The 17,873-nt window shown below is 45.6% G+C and overlaps 1 protein-coding gene across 1 annotated transcript in view; it reads right to left on the bottom strand.

Annotated features, from left to right (window-relative positions):
- Positions 1–17,873, bottom strand: part of GAB2 (GRB2 associated binding protein 2) — a 290,861-nt gene that overhangs the window by 234,615 nt on the left and 38,373 nt on the right. The window lies entirely within an intron of this gene.

Consider the following 17,873-nt stretch of genomic DNA (forward strand, 5'->3'; position numbering starts at 1 on the left):
TTTCAAACGAAGCTGGGGCACCCGATCCAGTCCTAGTTACATTTTTCCATCCTTTTCAATAAATTATTTATTTTTGCTCGCAATCATTGGATCTGAATGCGATTTTTTGGGGGTTGGTTGACGTGTTCTTTTAGTTTATTCCCGTTTAGTTTTGGAATAGAAAGTTTCAGGACAGTCCAGGTTGCTTTCGCGCCACTGTTATCTTGAGAAGGATTTGCACGTTGGCCTATTACTGCCCTGCCCTTCTCCTCTTCCCCTGTCGCCGTGGGTCCCCGGGGAAGCCAGACAGCTGCTTTTTGTGGGCAATAAGTTTTCTATTTTTTTGTGCTCCGCCCCCAAACAAAGTACAAATGCTTCCCACGGTGGGGATTTTAGACCTGCTCTTCCTTTCTCCTCCGACGTCCCTAGTAACGGGTTTTAAATGAGGATGAGTACAGTAGATCCAGTCATCCCTTCACCGCCTGGGCCCCCCACCCATCACAGAGTAAACATTCAGCCCCCCCCCCCCCCCCCCCCCCAGGTTCCTGGAACAAGAGGACTCAGAAGTAACAGGGGCGCCTATGGGGAAAACAGGTGGGTGACAGTCCTGGAAGAGCTGGAGACAGATTCACCGCTTGGTCGGCTCATGAGTGAAAGCAAACGTCTGCTCTCTGGTCCCAATTACCGTTTGTGCTTTCTCTTCCCAACGCCTGCTCCTTCAGAGTGACAAGAAGTCTCCGCTGTCCACCACTGTTCGTCTAGATCTGGACTCTCCAACTCACCCTCGGCTGCAAGGAAGCTCAGTCTGTCCGGACTCTGGCCAGGCTTCCGTCTCGGGACCAGTCTTAAAACACCATAAGAGCTGCCATCGCGAGGGCCACCTCCTCGCGCGTCTCCCACTTTGCCACGCGTTTTCCCGTTCAGAATTCTGGAAAACCAAAATCCCGACATAAAATGTACGCTGCGTGTGTGTTCATGGTGACTGTAGACGTTTTTGGCTGGGGATGGGGCCCAGTTTTCTCTTGCCCTGCTAGGTGCAAGGGTCACGGGGTACTTTTGTGGCAGGGCACCTTGCAGCTAGTATTTGAAGGAAAACTACCCAGGCAGTCTTTTGAAAATTAACTGCAAGGTACACAACGTCCCTATTGCTGTTTCCGAGGGGCAGCTGCGTGTAGGATAGCGAGCACGTGTATTTCCGAATGAAACACACCAGCACGTTTTCTCTCTCCTGGCCTAACCCTGTCTCCTGGCCCATGCTTTTTCTCCTCAAGTAAACGCAGTCACCTAGTTAACTCTTTAAGATAAATATGTGCTGCAAATAATACACTGGGAACATCCCCTACACTGTGAGGATAAACTTTCAAACATCTCTGTGCGGACCAAATATACATGCACATACGGCCACGCAGAGGTCCACAAAAGTATTTTAGGACCCACGCCAATCGGTTACATGAGTATTATAAAATACACGCATGTGCACTCCCCAGCATACATGGGCGCATGGGTGTGCTTATGCATGAGCACGTGCAGTGCACTGAAAGGGAGTATTTCAATGCACTGAATCCACGGGTTTTCCCCCCACTTTTGAAAAATATACGCGCGTAGGATTTGCTCATGTAATTTGTGCACAGAAGTTGGTATATTTTAAAACACGTGTGAATAATGGAAAATCACCAGTTTTACGATTCCTCCACCCGTTTGCCCAATCCTCGTCCAGGTCATGTAAACCCAACTGGCTATTCAGCCTGAACTCTCCTCCACCACCAGTTCACCCAGACCTCCCACCCAGCCAATAATGCACAATGAACAAGTCTGACAGAAATTATGTAAATTAATTAGCAGTTGTAAAATCACGCAAATAAGTTGTCCAATGTGTGTGCATGTCTTTTAAAATAGCAACTTACGCACGGAACTGTTGGCCCTGCCTCAGGATGCCTCTGGACTGCTCCTTCTGTTCGCGGGTGTATGTGCGCGCAAAATGTAAAGTACATTTGTATTTTCGATGTTTATAAAATAGGGATCACGCCAGTGCAAGCTACTTAACAAGAGATATGCTAATTTTATGCATGCAAGTGCTTTGAAAATTCATCCCTGTGCGTGTATGCATTATGTACTGTATGCTATGTCTGCCAGGGATGCGCATTTATTTTAAACTTAATGGCGCATCTGAACCAAACAAATCGCCTTGCGCAAAAATACCCACAAACCTTCAGGCATTTTTAATTTTGCTTAAAAATAAAAATGGCCTCCCTGAGGCCCTCCAACACCCTCCCAGGCCCCCTAGAAAGCTGAGGCTTCCCCGGGCCTCTCCAACTCCCCCTCTGGAAAATTTGCTGGGACTGAGGACCATCCTAGCCCCCGCTTGACCCCGCTTCCATGGAATCTGACGGCAAAGAGAGGGGCAGGAACGATCCTGCCCCAACCCATTCCTTTTAAAAACGGTGCTGGCCACCTTGATGATTTTTTTTTTTTTTTTTTTATATACCGACATTCATCTCAATTGAGATATCACACCGGTTTACATTCAGGTACTGTAGGTATTTTTCTATCCCCAGAGGGCTTACAATCTAAGTTTTTTTTTTTTGTACCTGATGTGCAAATGATGTCACTTTGGCACTGGTCTTCGTGCCAGCTGGCGGCGTCACGCTGTACGACGTGCGCGACATCATTTAAGCCAGTGGGAAGACTCTTGCATCCCTTCTCCTGGTAAAGATTGGGATCCTTGGAAGTGGTAAGTGATTCACTCCAGGAGTGGGAAAGATCTGGTTTTCATGATAGGGGCTGGGAGCTCGATTTTAGCAGGGGGCTTCATGGGAGGGAGGGGAAAGTGACCTTGATGTCGTAGAGGCCTTGACGTGCGGTATCAGGGGTACAGATGACAGGACTGGGGCGAGGAGCGGGGAAAGAGAATCTCCCGTGCTAAGTGGGCCTCATTGCTTTGGGCCGGTTAGCAGGGTTGTTGCAAGGGATGGCCAAGTAGGGTGACCAGCTAAGGCACCAAGTCAGGGCAGGGGAACGGGCGAATACTCAAGTCCAAACGGGAAGCAGGGTGTCAAAAGCAACCCCTGCCTGGGGTGCTGTTTTGTCCAGCGAGCGCCCTGCTGGTTAGCATGGGGGATTTCGCTATCCAATAAATGCACTCTAATCGTGTGTGGTTGCAGTGAGGACAATCTTTCTGCAGGTGCGAGCTAAAATTCAGCGAGTGCCAGCTCATGGCATTTGAGCATCCAGTACATGCTCCTCTTTTAGCTCATGAATGCACAGAATTCTTGGCCGAGTTTTCATGCCTGGGTCTTAAATGTCTAATTTGTTTATTTGTCTATCTCTTGTTTCCTCCTGCGTCTTCAAGCTTGCAGCTCAATGGAAAGCAGGGCTGAACTTTTGTTTGCAGCTACCTGGGGATTTTTCTCCTATTTTTTACATCTCTCCCACTCCTTCCAGCTTTCTTTTATTGCAGTGCGATGCGCCTTTGGCCGGAGGCCATGCACCTAAAGCTGGCCACTGGGTGTTGCTATTCTTTTGAGTTACATTTCTCCCTGCCTCCCTCCTAAACACCTTCCTCTAAATGCCCCAGCGCAATTCAAGACAAGATTAGGTCCTCTGGGCCAAAGTACTGTGGGGAAACCCTGGCTGAATCATTCTATGTTTTCTGGCAGCGGTCCCTCTTCAGGGCGTCACTGTTAGATAATATTATGTAATGCCATGAACCTGCTGTGCTCTCTCTGCAGCCCCACCTTCCTCTATTAATCTGAAAGCGCTGCTGAGGTTGGGTGTTATGTATGCTGCATGGATGGCCGTGGATGCCCACATAAAACACAAAACACGGAGTGAGAGGGGTTTCGGTGCCAGTGATGCAGCATGTCTATGGAGCAAAGCGCTTGAGCCTCCATTTTCCCACCATTTCCGGACGGGCTCGGACATGCTAAGCCCACGAAATGAATTGAAAGTTCTTGCACTGCTGTCTGCAGAATGCCGACAATGTCCTCGACGCTGGAAACGGAAACCACAGGAAACAGATGCTGCTCTCCAAAGAGCTTGCGGCCTCGTCTCTGAAGAGCGCCAGCCTTCCGCACCTCTTCCTACACGCTGCTGGGAGGGCCTGGAAGAGCAAGGAGCGAGCTGCGCTGGAGCACTGAATTATCTCAGGAGAAAGTCTCTTCCGCCACCAGCTCCCTGGGATCCTGGGCAAACCACTCTTATCGCCCTTTGCTCCTTCTCTCTTATCCCCCTCTGCAGGGTTTCGTTCTAGCCAGGTCCCAGGCGCTGGGAACCTGCTTGGTTGATAAATTATATATCTATATATATGTCTCCAAATGATTATTTCTTACACTAATATGGCTCATACAGCTTCCATAGTCTGCTTTATGTGAAAAACCACCTCTGTGCTCCTTACAGATGCCTGAGGTCTGCAGCTAGAGAAATGATTCTCAATTCCAGTCACTAGTAAGGAATTTCTCAGTACAGTCAAGAAGAATATTCATGCTTCTTCTTATACACCCATTTTTATGTGGAGGTAGTACATGCTGTTTAGGCAGCGTGCACTACCTTCAGCGGGAACACAGTTGCTTACTATTCCTTCACGGCGAGGATATAAACTGCAGGTTACACGTGCACCAGCAGCCTCTCATGCCGGCCTCGCTTAACCACGTTCCCTTCCAGCGAAGCTGCAGGAAGAACAAGATAGCAAAGCTTTCAGGAAGAAGCTTAAGGCCTTTTATTTTAAGGAGGCCTATAAATAATTTTATTTGAATGATTTTAATGCTTTTTCTCTTTTAAGGTGCTTTTATGCATTTGTGTGTATATTGTCTGGTTACTATGCTTTATTGCTTAGGAACGTCATCTTGTGATCCACCCTGAACTAACATTGGGAAGGCGCGGAATATACATATTAGCAAATAAATAATAAACAGATGAGATATACTTATTTATGTTTCGGCTGTGAAGCAAGTTAATTTGCATGTGTTTGGGTTGCCTTGAAAATCAGATCTGGAAGTTGGGAAGAGAGAACCACAGTGCTAATTAGGGTCTGATGACCACCCCATGTATCACTTTGGTGCTCACAGGCGGCTGAGCTCTGGGTCTGGAATAGTCACCCCTCTCCCCAGGAAGATCAGAAAGGGCTGAATTTTGGCGTCCTTCAGCTGCCAGCAATGTATAGTTTGCATTTCACTAGTCCACTCGTTTTTATTATTTTGACTATATCTGAGTGGCACCTATCAAACCACAATACAAATGGCCTCTGGAATACAGGGAAGATGGGTATAAAGCTAGATCCGTGTGCGCTGCGAGCAAGCAAAATGAGGCATGCAGAGAGATATGTAAATAAATGGTACAAGCGGCACCCTGGCATGTCACATACAGCAACCAAGCTGTTTCTCCCTGCTGGGATCTGCTGTTCCATTTTCTCTCTCGTTTCTGTTGTAAACAAGTTTGCAGCCCGGCTCCGCTTTGCAGGGGAGGTGCTCTTAAGGGCCCCAGCACCTGAAAATATTACTTATCAACGCCCCACTGCCCATCTCACAGTCTTATGGCATTTTGTCCACCTTTATGCTCAAACCCATCTTTAGGATGGTTTATAAGCTCCTTTTTTTTTTTTTGCCATGTGAGCCTTACAGAGGGGGCTACTCCATATGCACAAAAATGTACACATTGGCTTACACCTGCTATTACATAGAAACATAGAAATGACGGCAGAAGAAGACCAATCGGTCCATCCAGTCTGCCCAGCAAGCTTTGCATTTTTTTTTCTCATACTTATCTGTTTCTCTTGGTTCTTAGTAACCTTTTGGTTCTATTTCCCTTCCACCCCACCATTAATGCAGAGAGCAGTGTTGGAACCGCATCTAAGTGAAATATCTAGCTTAATTAGTTAGGGGTAGTAACCGCCGCAATAAGCAAGCTACACCCATGCTTATTTGTTTACCCACACTATGTAATTCAGTCCTTGTTGGTTGTCTGTATATAGATCCACTTTTCTTCATTCCCCCTGCCGTTGAAGCAGAGAGCTATGCTGGATATGCGTGAAGTATCGGTCTTTCTCCCCTGCTGTTGAAGCAGAGAGCTATGCTGGATATGCGTGAAGTATCGGTCTTTCTCCCCTGCTGTTGAAGCAGAGAGCTATGCTGGACATGACAGACGTATGAGCTTCAGGGCCAATCTTCTGAAGCATCAACGCTGCAGTCTAAACAAAACAGCAGCTTTAGCAGCTGAAATCCAGTCAAAGTAGAGCTACTACTACAAAACACTTCTATAGCACTACTCCACGTACACAGCACTACATACCTGCTCCACAGAGCTTACAAACAGACAGGGCAAAAGAGAGTTTGGGGATTTCATTAAAATTCAGAACGTGTGTCTGAATTTAAAGTACTCAAGGATGCAATGCAAGCAAGCACTGCACGTTGTAACCAAGGGGGGGGGAAACGCGATAACCTCAACAGCTAAATCTAATCAGCTCAGGTGTTTTTCAAAAAGGCCCTGGCGGCTTTTCTTAATTACATTTGTTTAAACAAGGGCTTTCTCTCTCAGGCCCTTCTCTTCTGCCTGATCCTAGCCTGGAAGCTGAATTTCATTTCTGTGGCTAAGGTAACGCGCGACTTCTGTTAAAAGAAGAAAAAGCAGCACACACAATTCAAATGCAAAAACCCTCAGGAACTGCAAAAGGAAACACAGACGCAGGAAATTACTTTTGGCCTAAAAGCACTTTTCCAAGCTTTTTTTTTCAGAAGTTACCTCCTGTGCTGTTGCTTTAATCTCACCGCGGGTCATTCTGAGATGTGGGAGAGGAAATTCCTCAGTGCATAAGAAGGACCAGTACTGTAGAAAGCGCTAAAAATAATCAACTTGCTTTTTTCTTATGGTTTTTTTGTTGTTGTTGTTGTTGTTTTACTCTGTTGTTTCCTCTTCCGGTTTTATTTCCCTTTTTCCTGATTTAAAAAAGTTTTGAAATAAAAGGAGCGCACTTTCCAAATATGGCCAGAATCTCCCTCCTCAGGTCCGCTCTTCGGTCATCTTTAACGTCTCTGGGCGGGCCACCTTCTATCAATTCTGATAGCCGTGAGCACAGCAGCATCCCGTATTCACGGCTAATTAGCACCTTTCAAAAATGTTCAGTTGGGAAAAGAAAATAAAAGTTGGAACAGACATGAATGCCTTGGCACATTTTCATTGCCAGCTGGACTGCTTATTTCAAGAAGCCGTCCTGGCCAGCTCAGGGGATTGGGGCCGGTCAGGCCTGGCCATGGCTGCAGAGGTGGTGCAATCTGGGCCAGGGAGAGAGGGGGAAGGAAGACGGCCGTTGCCGATCTGGTGAACCCCCTGGCCAAATGACCAGTGCTGGGACCGTGCCTCTGACCAGCCTGCCCGAGATGGCTTGCAAGCTCAGCTGCCTGAGAGTGGTGCTGCCCAGGGAGGGAGAACCAGAAGCTCTGGGTGCTGCTGCCGCCTTCTCTACAGATTCACAAAAAAATGTGTGAAGTCCGTTAGCAGGCCATGGGAGAACTGAACGCACAGGATGCCTTCAGGATTGCCAAAATCTGCCCCTTCCTTTCTGAACACATTTCCAGAGCCCTCATCCGCTCTTTCATCTCCTCCCACTTAGGCTATTGCAACCTGCTCCTCCGATGTCTCCCAGTGAGCTATCCCTCGCCACTAAATCCAACTGTGCGACTTATCAAAGTGGTTTCAAGCATAGAACCCCTCTTCTGAAGTCATTGCATTGGCTCCCTATGAGTTCAAGCTCCTCTTACTCACCTATAAGTGCCTTCACTCTGCAGCACCTCCCTCTCTCCACACCCCTGCTCGTGCTGTGCCCTTCTCCTCTACCACCAATTCCTGACTCTGTGCTTTCCACCTGGCTGAACCATGGGCTTGGAATAAGTCTTCCTGAGCTGGTGCGTCAGGCTCCCTCTCTGTTTTTAAATCTTAAACCTGATTGTCCACCTTCAGCCTCATTAACAAATATTAACCATTGCCTTGCTATATAAAACTCCCCAAGTCTCTTGACCTGAATGTTTGTCTTGATTAGATTGTAAGCCTTTGTGTGTTGTTGGTACAGCACTGCGTACGTTGAATAGCGCTATAGAAATGTTAAACAGTAGTAGAAGTAGTTGTTAAGGGCACCTGGCTGAACTGCTTTCCCTTGTTTGCAAAGGTAGTTTAGAAATAAACTGGCATAAGATCCTCCTGCACAGACATGAGGAAGGACACTTAAGCTCACCAAAACTAGTCACAAATGCATCGTGTTAGACCAATAAAAAGAAGTCGCCTACAACTTGTTTGTTAATTTTTATTCCTTAATATACAGCAAATACTTACAAGATATATCCATATTTCTTTACTTATCAAGCTGAAGGGAAAGTTTAGTAATCAGATCAGTTGTAAAATACTCGTCCAACAATTCCCACTTACATGCAGGCCGATACAGTATTGTGTGCTCCGGCGGAGCACACTGTTAACCTGCGGTTGGACACACGTTTGATGCACTAGCTTTACCCCTTATTCAGTAAGGGGTAATAGCGCGTTTTTGACGCGCTATTACCAAGCCACACATTTTACTTTTAGAAATTAGCGCTTACCCAAAGGTGGGCATTAATTTCTCTCGGCACCGGGAAAGTGTACAGAAAAGCAGTAAAAACTGCTTTTCTGTACACCCTCCGACTTAATATCATGGCGATATTAATTTGGAGGTCCCAAAAGTAAAAAATAATTTAAAATTTAAAATCAGCCCGTGGCTCGCAGGTTGAAAACCGGACGCTCAATTTTGTCGGCGCCCAGTTTCCTAACCCATGGCTGTCAGCGGGTCCAAGAACCGACGCCGGCAAAATTGAGCGTCGGCTGTCAAACCCACTGACAGCTGCCTCTCCTTTTACCGTGGGCCCTAATAAGCATAATTTTATTTACTGTATCGCACGCACCGGACACTGGCCTGCTCTCCCGCGTTTCTTTCTGTATCGGCCTGATGGAGAGATCAGAACATCTCAATGAAGTCAAGTATTGCACTTCACAAGCAATGGATCAAGAACACGTTAATCTACGTTCATTCATTTGGTTGTAATTTCCGGATCCTGGAACCCTTGAAGCAATGAGTAGGGATGTGTGAAGTTACAAACATTTCCACAGATTTGTTGAATCGATTCAATTAACTTCCTCCTCCCCCTCCAAGAAAACCCACATCTGCAGCACAATCTGCTTCAGATCTTCAAGAAATCTGAGGAAGCTTTGACTCAGTAGATCTGTTTTGGATTTTCTTTGGATCTTCTCCCAAGTTGCTGGGGAAAAGAAAATCCAAAAAGTTTCCATCCAACTCCAGCTAGGCTGAAAAGCGCCTGGTCAGAAGTAGACTGACTGTGATCCTCACTACAGACTGCATGTTAGACCCTCCTCCCCGACAGCTTTTGGACGTTCTTTTACAAGCTGTAGTAAGGGGTGGAACATGCAATGGAGGTTGACCGTATCAAAACTCTTTCTAACCTGTAGCAAAAGAAGCAGATAGCAAACAATGAAATACATAGATAGTACATACTCAGCACTGTACAGGCTAAACAAACATGGCTAACTACCAGGAGCACAAGCCAGGATTAAGGCAAGCCAGAAAGGTGCAAAAAGTTCCCCAGACAAAAAAAAAAATCTACTGCACAACCAGCTTGTACGAAAAGGGAACTATTCTCTCATGCTTCCAATAAGAATGATTCGTTTTGACTAATAGCCAAGATCCTGTTCCAACGAGTTAATAAAATCTTCTGCTATACTACTTCACATATGGATGAACGATGCAAAACAGAAAATAAAGGACTATGAAAGCAAAGTCTCTGTTTCCATGCCTGCAAATTTTGCATGTTCTTTGAACTTGGAAGGTCTTCCCATAACACAAATAATCAAATGCATTACTGCCGTTATTGAAATATATGAAATTATAATAGCTTGTATAACAGTGCTAACGAGTATGGGACTCCAGACACACACACACACACACATTATACATCTATATATATAGAGAGAGAGAGAGCTATAGGGCCATCAACCAACTGAATCATCCTGATTGTCTATGGTATTGATATTTTAAGACTGCAATCACAACTCCTGGGTTACATGATAATCTACAGGTTTCCAGAGGTCCTGAAGCATCTGGCGGGTCGATTTTAAAAGCGCTGCTTGCGTAAAAATGGCCACATACATGGATATGCCGGCCTTGCGCAAGAAACAGGCATTTTAAAATGCCACAAAGTACGCACGAACCATACCCGTGCGTGAATCAAGAAGAGGCGGAAAGGGGTGGGGAATGGGCTTCCCAGGCGGGGTCAAGACGTACGTGCGTAAGTCCGCATTTTACAAAAGCTGACCATGACGCGTGTCGGCTTGTGATCTGCGTAACGTTACTTCTGGTGCTATAGAGGAGCAAGTCTTGCAGGATGAAGAACCAGAGGGGTCTTGAAGACCTCGATATGAACTGGGCAAACTGGTGGACTGCCTGAAAAAACTGGGCTTTCCCTCACTCGCGCAGGTTTTAACATCTGGCTGCATATGCATGTAAAGGACACTAAAGCCCTAGCCAACTTACGTACAGGAGGGGTAATGTAAAATGATACATGCATACTTGCAAGCACAATTTAAAATTGCCGCAACTCCGCTTGCGCGCAGATAAACGCGTTTATGGGCGCATGTGTGTTCCTTTTAAAATTATCCTGAAAGTTTATTATATTTCTCAGCTGCAACTGCTTCATACCCACACTTCAAACACTATATTCCACCAAGTAAGTATCACTAGGAAGGAACTCATCTTCTAGTTACTAAGTTTGAGGTTTAAGGCAAAGAATAGTAAAACATCCATCAATTCTTTTATATTCGTTAGGGTCATACTGAAAGCCCCTTGAGGACCGGAGTCGCCAACCCAGCACTTTTATCACAAGTATCTGGTATATCTTGCAAGGAATGGACACCAAACTTCCCTGCTAGCATACATTGCCTGAACTGAAGCTGTTTTCCTTGTAATACCTGAACCAACCTCAGTTTGCCCCCCCACTGTCACCCAGGCAGCAACCAGGTCTCCCCAACTCACCCGGCAGACGCCGGCCTCCGTCTGCTTTTGCGGTCCTGCCGGGCAGGCCGCATCGGGCCTTTGCCGTGGCGTTCTCCCCATGAGGGAGGAGCCACTGACTCCCTCCTGGACTCCTCCTCCCTAGCTCTACATTTAAAGGGGCCGCGGCAGGAAACCTCGGCCCGGCCCCCAACGATGACATCACGGGCCAGAGCTATAAAAGCCCACTTCCTGCTTCCCTTCCTTGCTTTGGCAACAGGTCAGCTCGTGAGAGTAGCTGGTTGCTTGTTCCTGCATTCCTGCTTCCATTCCTGTGTTCCAACTTGTTCCAGTTCCTGTGGTTCCGCTCCTCTTCCAGTTCCTATCTTCAGTTGACTCCTCGGCTTGGTATCCTGATTCTCCTGTCTTCTGCCCGTCCTGACCTCTGGTGTGTTCTCTGGTTCCTGCTGGTCTTCAGCCTGCCCAGACTTCTGGCCTGGTTTACCGTGTGGGTAACAGTTTGGATTAGAAGCCAAAAGGTAATCCAATTTTGAGCTTTATTTGAATGGAGGCGCGATCTTATATATGTGCCCGACTCAGGCCGAGTTTCGCCCCACGTAGGGGCTGCCTCAGGGGCTGTATATAGTTAGTCTTAATGTATATGAGTATACTCTCATAACATTAATTCCCAACATCTATGGCAGTCTGGTGGTCTCAAAGCAGACCCGCTCTTGATGCAATTCGAGCAGCAATGCAGGGACACAATCCTGACTCCAAAATGTTTTATATAAAAGCAGCAGTAAGTTTTTAGTGGATGCAGCAAACAACTATCGTCTCCTGAGTCGGGCACATATATAAGATTGCGTCTCCATTCAAATAAAGCTCAAAATTGGACTACCTTTTGGCTTCTAAACCCATCTGTTACCCTAACAGCTTTCTTAGATAGCCTACCCTCCTTTTTTGCTGGTTTACCGTGTTGCACCGCTACTGCTTGCCTCGACTCCTGGACCGTCTCTGTTCTTCCGGATCTCCACCGGCCTCGACTCCGACCGCCCACTGGACTCCCCCTGCCAGGAGACCTTCGCCTAAGTCCTGTGGGGGCTCCGGCACCCAAGGGCTCAACCTGCGGGGAACGAGGGCTGGTAAAGGTGAAGCTCCAGTCTGGTCTCCTGGTCCTGCACCGCCTCCCGGCTGAGAGTACCATCAGAGGACCTCCCCTCGATGAATCCATCTGCTCTCAAGCCGGCTCAAGGGTCCACAAACCCAACAGCAAGACTTGTTAATTTGAAAACATTGCTTTGTACCATAGGAGCACTTTGATAGTGTTTTTCCATTTAATTGTTTCTGAAATGCTTTACAGGTTGTCATTAATACTAAATTGTCCTTAATTTTTGTAGGACTCATCCTGGGACTACAACACAGGGCCAAGAAAAGTCTTAGTTCTCTTTCTACCTCCAATCACCGAGGATTACTCTTTTCCCTCCAGTTTTGTAGCCACAAACCACCTTGTCTCAAGATGCATGCATGGCAATAGAGAAGAACATTTGGGAAGCAGACCCCACCTTTCATTTTGCCCATTTTAAGCTTCTAACGGGCTATATGCAGAGGTTCCTTTATCCAGAGGTAATCAGAAAGCAAGCAGGTTCGGTTCCGTATCAAAGTTATCGGGAAAAAGTATGGGCCACATACTTAGGGGCAGATTTTCAAAGGGGTACGTGCGTAAAATACATGCGTAATCCCCGAAAAGCTGTCCCTTCCAACCCCTGCACGTGCCGAGCCTATGTTGCCGGGGCTCGGCGGTGCGCGCAAGCCCCGGGACGCGCGTAAGTCCCGGGGATTTCCTGGGGGGGGGGGGGGGTGTTGGGGGCGTGTTGCGGCCGGCGCGTCATCGGGGGGCATTCCAGGGGCAGGGCCGCGGGCTTGGTTCTGGCCCAGGGGCGTTCCGGGGGCGTGGACGCCGCCTCCGGACCAGCCCCTGGACCGGAACATGGCATGCTGGCGTGCGCAAGTTACTCCTGCCGTGTAACTTTTCAAATAAAGGTGGGGGGGGGAATTAGTTAGGGCCAGGGGGCGGATTAGTTAGGGGAAGGAAGGGGAAGAGGGGGGTGCCGGAAAGAAAGTTCCCTCCGAGGCCGCTCCGATTTCGGAGCGGCCTCGGAGGGAACGGAGGCAGCGTGCGCGGCTTGGCGCGCGCTGCCGATTTTGCGCAGCCTTGCAGGCGCCGACCCTGGATTTTAAAAGATATGCGCGGCTACGCGCGTATCTTTTAAAATCCGGCGTACTTTTGTTTGCGCCGGTTGCGCGTACTTTTTAAAAATCTGCCCCTCAGTGTATAACTGATCTGCAGCACAACAGATATCTTAATGGCTTCATGTCTCCCCCAGCAAAACTATAATGGATAGAGATGTGAATCGGAACTGAAATCCGAACCGATTCTGGTTCCGATTCACATCTCTAATAATGGAGACCACTTTAACGTCGTAACTTCTTGAAACAAACCATCAATTTCTCCCATATTAATAAAAATTGGAGTGGTATGCTATAATGACTTAGAAAAGACAAAGTACTTTATCCCCTCCTGCTCCCACTGAAATTAATACGGAACTACAATGGCCTGTGTACAGTGGATACTAAGGAGGAGAGCTCCTGAATGGGTCCAATTGGGTTTGTAACCTAACAGATCGAAAAAAACAATGCAATAGCATCAGACGGTTTAGAAATGTAAATGGCTAACTCAGAGCGATTAATAGATCACCTGCACAGATGGATAATTTACATTCAGTGCCATTAGCAGTGAACCCAGGGACCTCTTTAGTTTCCTAACAGTAACTGGTAAAAAAGGTTCTAGTGCTAAATTTAAAAAAAAGCAGAGATGAGAACCAGCCCTGCCCGGTACTCCTACCCTGAAGAAAGGAGTCTGGAAGAACATTATTCACCAATAACTTCACTCTACATACCCCATGCAGTTTACTTATCATGACCGCAAACGGCTTCTTAAAAACTAAACCAGTCTAAAACCCGAAATAAATTCTCCCGTCCCACCCAATCAAAAGCTTTTTCAGCAATAAGATGACTCTAGCCAGGAGAGCCATCCCTTCCGCAGTGCACTGCATAACATCCCTGCATTACGTGTGCAATTTAAAGCACCCGACTGATCCATGCTGATTCATCCTCCCACGACTTTACTAAACCTTTGGGCCAATATCTTAGCATAGATTTTACAGATCGCATTAATTCAATGAGGTGGGCCTGCAATTCTGAGGAAGAAGCGGGTCTCTGCCTGCTTTCTCCAGTACCGTGAACAAAAAAAAAAAGGTAACCCTCGGCTTTACTCTGGGAAAATGACATCAAATCTTGCTACAGTCGTCATCTGGGAGTCAGCCCGGCTATTAAAGCCCCACCATAAAACAATCCAGTCCCCGCGACTCTTTGACTTAGAGGAGTTTAATGGCTTCCTGAATTTCCTTCCCTGCAAGCTGCAGAGTCCAGTTTACTTCATTCCCCCTAGATTTAACTGGGGGTCGATCAAATGTATTAAGAAATGCATTAATTTGCTCACAGTCACATATAGTTTCTGACTGATACAAACTGAAATAGCACTCCATACATTTTTGGGTAATTTTATTATCCTTATAAATGAATCTATCATGTGATGGTTGAACAGCTAGAATATTTTCCTTATTCCTTCTTACTTTTGATTACTAATAAGGCAGTACTTAGATTATAAACCCCCTGGGGATAGGGAAATACCCACCGGACCTGAATGTGATCTGCTTTGGAGTGCCAAAAAAGCAGAATATAAACAAAATAAATAAATAAATAGCTGGTTACTTTTTGGAAGCACAATACGTTGGATTTCTCCATTTGCTGACCGTAAATGCAGCGAGGTAGATTTTAAAAGCTGGCCTCTCGCAAAAACAGCCACATTATTTTATTTATTTATTTTATTTATTTCTTTTATATACCGACATTCGATCGAAATATCACATCGGTTTACAGGAAACTGAGAGATAGGGCGGGGTCCGCCCTATTTTACATTATAACATGGTAGATTATAACTATATTACATTAAAACATGATAACAGTATAACATGGTAACAATGTTTGCAATAATAATAATAATAATAATAATTAAAAAAAAAAAAAAGCATACGCGCGTATGCGGGCGGGTCGAAGACCGGTGCGCATAATCACAAATTTTCCGCAGGCAACGTTGCGTATGTTGCCCGCGTAACTTTGCTACTGGTCCTCATGAGGCACAGGAACCTGGGGGGGGGGGGGGGGAGTGATGAAGAGGAGCTATCACTGCAGTGTACAAATCGACTCCTCTTGTTAAGACTTTTCATCACTGATAAGGGCTATAATTCTTTACTGATGTCAATTTTATTATGAATACCTCTGAATGTGTCTGTAACAACAACCCCCTAACCCCAACCCACCTCCCGAAAACCCACCCTGATTCAAAGTGCCCCTCTAGAGTGGTTACTTATATAGAGAGTGTCAGAGTGACTCTATATAGAGTCTCTCTCTCTCTCTCCCCGCCCCCAAGATATGCACTTAAAGATTGTAGAAGTACATGCAGCAGCAACAGTATGTTATATGCTACGCACATACTTTATAAAATAAGGCAGATTTTAGCTCGCACTGCAATATGCACGTTCTTTTTAAAGTTCACCCGTATATTTCTATTGGTCAGCTAAGAACTTTCCTGCAGATTGAGTCACCTCCAGTATAAACAGGGGTTTTATTCAGATGTATTTAAACAGAACCAAAACAGCAACCTGGCTTACATTTCCGCAGGGCAAGACTATGCAGCACAGAGACGATGCAAGCACAGTCCAAGATCCAGTCCGGGTCAGTTAATCCAGTGATAACAATCTTCTATGTACCTGACACAGACAAACTTCGCAATACTCTAACAAGGCTTCCACAACACTCCCCTGCTTACAGGAACAGGTTCAAGGGGGTCTCCAGGGCCAACGGTTCAACTCATCTCAGCCTCTAGCTGTCAGAACCTTCTGGGTTTTTCTAGCAATCCCTTCTGAACCTCTGGGAACCAATCCAGATGCTCAGGGGAGGGCATGTATCCAACTAATGGCTTTCTGAGCTTGCATGTGTTTAAGCCACTTTGTAGCTTTGCATGCAAGGCACCAGCCTCTGAATGGACAGACCTCAGTCTGAATTCTACCAGAGCACTTTTTGTGCTGCCAATATTTGTGCTTCTGAACTAGCAACAATAAAAGTGTTAACACTTTCCTGTTAATGTTTTGGTTCTCTTTTGTTATTATTAATTTCTCTTTCAAAATTGCTTAGTGCCTGCCTCTCAGCTTATTCTTTCCACTACTAAAGTTTATAAAATCATTCCTCTAAGAATTGTTCTAAAGCATCCTATTTAATAGAGGATGAAATGTCACAGGAATCGTAATAAAATACAAATTGCAAAAAAAAAAAAAAAATCAGGGTTGGCCAACTCCAGTCCTCAAGAGCCACATACAGGCCAGGTTTTCAGGATAGCCACAATAAATATGTATGAGATAGATCTGCATACAACGGAAACAATGTATGCAAATCTGTCTCATGCATCAAATGAAGAGGTTCCAGCCAAAACTAATCCATTCTACTTTCTGGGATGCACTATCAGAATCTTCATATGCTCCAACATATCCTCCAATTTCATATCAATAGAACACCAAGCAGAAAAGTTATTAGGGGAGGACACAGGGCCATACATACAAAGATATGACATCTCATAAGCTTTCTTACACTTTGAAAAGTAGGCTAAAAATATTCCAGATTTGCTTTTGTAACTGTGTAGTCAAGGGAAACGTCTTGAACGATTTTAGGATGCTTTCAAGTGTGCACAACCAGTTGGAGTAGTGGACTGCAAATGAAAGCCAAGGTGACCATAGCCTCTCTGCGGCTATCCTACATAGAAACAGAAGCGTGATGGCAGAAAAAGACCACATAGCCTATCTAGTCTGCCCATCCACATCAACTACTCAGCTCTACAATTTCTACCACTCCCTCAGAGATCCTCTGTGCCTATCCTATGCTTTCTTGAATTCAAATGTTGGCCTTATCTCAACCACCTCCGCACGTTCAACACTCTCTCTGTAAATAAATATTTCCTTAGATTACTCCTGAGCCAACCCACTTTGACCCTCATCCCATAAACCCTCATTCTAGAACCTACAGGAGTTGAAAGAGGCCCAGCTCTTGTGCATGGAATCCTTGGAGATATTTAAATATCTCTATTATCTCTCTCCTATCCTGCCTTTCCTCTAGGCAATTCTGCTTTTTTCCTTGTCAAACTTTACATATTCCCCTCCTTCATCTCTGAGTCTTATAACTCATATGCACTTCCTCCTATCGCTAAGATATCTAAAAATAAGTTTTGTTCCCTGTTTTATCATATTTACTATACTTTCAATTGCATCTTTGCATTCCTGACTGCTTTTCCAGCTTTGTTTAGCTTTTCCAGATATTGTCATCTGTCTTCCTCTTGTTGTAATCTCTTGTAGTTTCCTTTGCTTTTCCACCTACTTCTTTATAAAATCATAGCTGCCTCTTTTTCCTGATTTGTGTCCTGAAATGACTGCAGACTACACCAGTAGCTGCGGTTCCAAAACTGATTTGACTTATTTACAAACTGTTCCACAGGAGCACTCTGTCTGTACATAGATTTTAATGATCTGTGCTGGGCACAGAGAGTTCCACGACAACGTTCCATTCCCAGTTCACAGATTTCACAAATCCCTCCTCCTTGAAACGTTTCTACTATTTATTTATTTTATTTTATTTATTTAAACGTTTTATATACCGGTATTCGTCGAAACATCATTTGGATTCAACTTGAAGTTTGGGCGATCACAGATCTCAA

The sequence above is a fragment of the Rhinatrema bivittatum genome, chromosome 5 (genome assembly GCF_901001135.1).
Source record: "Rhinatrema bivittatum chromosome 5, aRhiBiv1.1, whole genome shotgun sequence".
NCBI lineage: Eukaryota > Metazoa > Chordata > Amphibia > Gymnophiona > Rhinatrematidae > Rhinatrema > Rhinatrema bivittatum.